At 36.9% G+C, this 4884-nt stretch overlaps 1 long non-coding RNA gene across 1 annotated transcript; it reads right to left on the reverse strand.

Moving 5' to 3' along the window:
• Positions 1–266: 266 nt before the first annotated feature.
• LOC118486763 lies at positions 267–2297 on the reverse strand. Its single transcript, XR_004879796.1, has 2 exons — positions 481–2297; positions 267–396 (listed from the first exon to the last, which is right to left on the reverse strand). It is a non-coding gene; the product is annotated as an uncharacterized LOC118486763 (long non-coding RNA).
• Between the last annotated feature and the right edge of the window lie 2587 nt (positions 2298–4884).

A 4884-nucleotide genomic window follows, 5' to 3' on the forward strand; every position in this document is an offset into this window, starting at 1 on the left:
TTATTCTAAATTAATAAATAATTAAAAAAACACACGCTTGCAGAGACAACATGTCGTCCTATAAGCCATTTTAATTTTCTTTTATTTTTTTAAGGATAAACCTATAGAGAGAATGTGTCGTCTCAATAGGGCTTAAACTGGATTTTCTTTTATTTTTAAAAAAATCTATAGCGATGACATGTCATCCCCATCGCCATATTTATTCTCATAACCTTGATACTCCGAGATACGAAAATTTTCTTGCTCACAAAGGTCCAAACCTGCTGAAAAAGCCAAACCTTCAATATTCCACATTTTGTATATTCCTTATCTTTGTGGGTTACATGCACCTCTCCTTCTCCACTTAACATCTTGATTGCATTTTCAAAAAAGCCCTTAACCAGTCGCTTGTGCAATCTAAAAAACGAAGAAGATTACCATGAATATACAATTTTACTTTGAGAGAAAAACTTATTATTTATAATTTTATTCAATTTGTACCTTATAACATTTTTTCGGAGTCAATTCCTTTGCTAAACCCCGCATGAGGAAAGTTGTAAATAATTACATTAAATGTACGGTCTGAAAAGATGGAATTTTGGCTCATCTTTGTATCATCTACCTTATGGTGAACACTCACACCCAACTCTCTTAGCTTGGTGATGTGGTCCTTGGCCATCTTGTATTTACTAAGTAATGTACATTTTACAATATACAACATGAGACCTTTTCAAAACACGTCAGGGTTTAAAAAAAAAGGAAGGTGCTTTATTAACTTAAACTTCAATAGGTTCCCTTGAGCTATATCGTATACCAACTAACAATAACTTTTCAAGAAAAGAAAAATAAGGTTTTTTTTTTAAGAAATAATAATGCTTTATTAACTTAAACATTGGACGAAGGTATATAAATAGATGATGACGTTTTGTGATGAAGATGAGACAAGAAAAACAAAAGAAAACGATGGATGTTCGTGACGTAAGTTTTCAAAAAAAAAAACAAAAAAAAATAGGGTTTTTACTAACTTAACGTGGGATGAAGATGAACAATGATGAAGATGACTAGATAAAAAGAAAGAAAGAAAGAAAGAAGTTCTAAAAAAAGAATATAGTGTTTACAACGAATAATATCAAGTAGTTGTGTTGATTACCATAATCATCGTAAGATGTTGCTATCATTCTTAAATGCCTTCACCAATGACCACAAAAAAGAGAAGTCGCCATCTCCTATGATCAGTATTTCTTGATTTGTCAAATACTCCTCCATCCACTTGTTTTTCCTTGGTGGTGGGAGAGAACCAGACATCATTGTTGTAGATGAAAAAGAAGCAGATGTAGATGAAAAATCTAAAAGATGAAAGAAGTGTGTGATTTGGGGATACCCCCACACACTTATTTATAGTTATAGACCGGTAGGGTTTTTGGAGTTAAAAATGTGCTGATTTGATTTGTGATTTGATTTTTGTATATGCCTTGCTAAGAACAAAAAACAACGTCTTTAAAACCGGACCGGGCCGGCCGGTCGGACCGGTCGGGATTCGAAAACACCACCGGGCCGGTTCAGCCCTTTAACCCGTTTCTGCAGTGACCCGGAGGTCGGGCCGGGAGCCGGGCGGTCGGGCCAGTGGGTTGTCATGTAATGGTCGGGCCGGTTATCTTTTTAACTCATTTGATGTGTTATTGGTTGACCGGAGGGTGATAGAACTATTGCCGTAGGTATTGGGGAAGGTGTTTCATAAGAAGATGAAAAAGATTCCGGTGCCGGTGGATCTACGGCGAGATGGGGATTTGAAAGGGTGGAGGTAGATCTGAAACTCCGATGACGAATCAACAGCCACACAAAAACGCCCCAAAACGTTGCAATTTTACTAATCTGGATTTTACGCTTAGGTTATTTTAATGGTTAGGGTTATGTGAGAGAGAACATATTCCAATGGTGTGGTTGCAAAGATGGCGGAGGTTGGGGTGGTAGTGATGGTTGGCTAGTGGTGGTGAAAAGGTTGGGAGAGAGAGAGTGAGCAGAAAGAAAGACCAGAGAATTGAAGGATAGAGAGAAAGAGTTAACTTATATACATTTTAATTTTATATTTTTTGTTTATCTATTAAATATATTTTTCATAAATGAGCAAAATTACCAAGTTACCATCATGTGGAACGCACATGACTAAACTTAACTTAAAATTTTAACTTGGTTGGTGTTAAAGGAACTAGAGTGTAATGAGTTTTACAAATAAAGGTCTGTGGCTGTAATTATTGAAGTTAAAGGACATCCATTGCAATCCAATACAAAAATAAAGAACGAAAAGTGTAATTTACCCATATTTTTATATAATTTATGACGTAATCTGGGTGTTACATCGGTCGGACCGATCCAACCTTTGACCCCGTAAGACGACCGGGTCGACCTCCGGTCCGGTCCTGAAAACATTGATAAAAAGTAATATTTGTTAGATATAGTGGGGGGTCCTTTTATTGAGTTCCGAGTGAGTTAGTGGGGTCCATAATATAACATTTACAAACTAACGATCATAAATGCAATATCTAGCTCTTAACCGAAGATAACATAAGAATATTTTTTGTTCCGTTGAGCAGGATCCCTAATTAATCGGTGATGAACGTTGCTATGAACTCGGTTAACTTTCTTAGGAATATTTATTGTAGGAGAAAAACAACCAAAGTGACATACTGTCCGATCTTAAGCATTATGATTTTTGCATTATAAATGATCTATGTTACATATGGATACGAATGTTACTGCATTTCTTTTTTTTAATGCGGACAAGAAAACATTACATTACCTATTTAAATAATTAAAATATCTTCGGATTTTACATTTACCTGTTCAACATTGCCGAAAAAAGAAAACTTTTTGTTTTTTACCATCAGTTTCATGATATTAAAAGTTCTTATAAAATACAATTTAATTAAATGTTCTTATATAATACAACTAGGTTAGGACCCCGTGTATTAAATTGGTTGAATATATATAATTTTATATGCTAAGGAATACAAAAAAATTATATCCTAACAAAAAAAAACTCGTGTACTACATGGGTTGAATAAATATAATGTAATCAGTTAACACAAACAATCGTCAATATATGTTTTAAAAAGTTGAATTTCGAAGTACTATTTACTTATTTATTGTTAGATTATAAACTTATTTATTACACGGTGTTGGATCAATAAAATATTTAATGGTTATTAATATGCGAAAAAAATAAAAGAAATTATTATATGATAAAAAAATAAAAAGTATTATATATATTTAGGTAAGAAAAAAGATTTTAAATAAATAGTTAAAAACGTGAAATAATAATTTAGTTATATTATGTTATAAGATAAAGAAGCAGGGTAACTCTAAATTAATATTGTAGATTTAATAATAGATTAATCATCTCTATAAGTATAAATGAAAATGTGGGTACACTTGGCTGGATTTCAGCTCACTCTTCTTATTTTTGGCTATTTGTTTTGACCTCTTTTACTGCCACATGGCATTTTATACACATGGCGTCTTTTCTCCTTTGTTATTCCCGGTTCTAAATCCCATTCTAATTTTAATCTTTAGGGTTCTAATTAATTTACGACATTAAGATCCCTCCATACCCTTTGTCACACCCTCAAAATCCACCTCGCGGAGTACCACCGCTTGAGGGCGTGACTGACCAGGATCCAGCCATCAATCATATCAAACATAGCATTTAATATAAAAGTAAATAATGTAAATCATCATGACATGATTGATGTTTCAAAAACCAACATCGTTTAAGTAGCGGAAGCATAGTATGTAATCTCAAAATAAATATAAGTTCGAATAACGTTCATGAATCCAAACCCCACAACGCCCGGCTCCTCCCTGTGCAAGCTCCAGTATACCTAAGGTCCTGCAAGGCATGCAGCAAATAATCAACAAACTAGTTGAGCGAGTTCACAGAATGTAAGTTCATAACGTAGTGCATAAGTATAGCTAGTGGGGGCTTCCCATACTAGTGTGTACTAAAGGTGGGGGCTTCCCATGTTTATCCGGGCTAATGAGGGCTTCTCATTAACGGTACTTACTAGACTAACTTCCGACCATGTGTTCTTCTTTACCGAGAACAGGAAAACGTACAGGGTCACGTAGGCTTTACGTGGCGTGCCCTTCCCCGAGGACATGGTACGCGTGGGGGCTACGTAGGCTTTACGCAGCGTGGCCTTCCGACCTGGAAGCCAGTAGATGGTATTGGGTTACGTAGGCTTTACGTAACGTGTCCTCCCGACCCGGGAGACATATGGCAATTGTACTGGGTTACGTAGGCTTTACGTAACGTGTCCTGACTAACCTGAGGACGATGGTCTATAGTCTGGTATATGCGTAAGTACGAGTATCTCCTTTTACAATAACATATCCAACCCAATTCCCAACCCGGGAATCCCATGCCTTGGCTGTGTGAACTCACCTTGGTTTGCTCGGCAGATACACAGAAAGAGTACAGGTAGCAAGTAAATGGTCACTCACGTCCTACCATGGTTGTTATGCAAGTTAGGTTCGTATATGGCACGTTTGTATCACTTATGGTATCAAGTATGATCATGGCAAATCACATATCGTATCAGCAGTTCATATCGGGTAACGAGTCCAAGTAATCGGCCCAACATAGCCCGGCCCAAATGGTAAACACATACTGGTCCAATTATCAAACAGTCCACAAATCAAATCATTGGGCCCGAGACAGTGGAGGCCCAAACAGTGTGCGTGTAAATGATGGTCTCGAGTCGCAACGGAGATCTCGAGTCGCAACCGGAGATTACGAGTCGCAACAGCTGGTTGCGAGTCGCAATGATGGTCTCGGTTCATCATGGTCTGGTTACGAGTCGCAACGGGACTCGCAACCGTGGTCTCGACTGGTGCTGTTTGTGGTCT

This window comes from Helianthus annuus, chromosome 14 (assembly GCF_002127325.2).
Source record: "Helianthus annuus cultivar XRQ/B chromosome 14, HanXRQr2.0-SUNRISE, whole genome shotgun sequence".
In the NCBI taxonomy this organism is placed as follows: domain Eukaryota; kingdom Viridiplantae; phylum Streptophyta; class Magnoliopsida; order Asterales; family Asteraceae; genus Helianthus; species Helianthus annuus.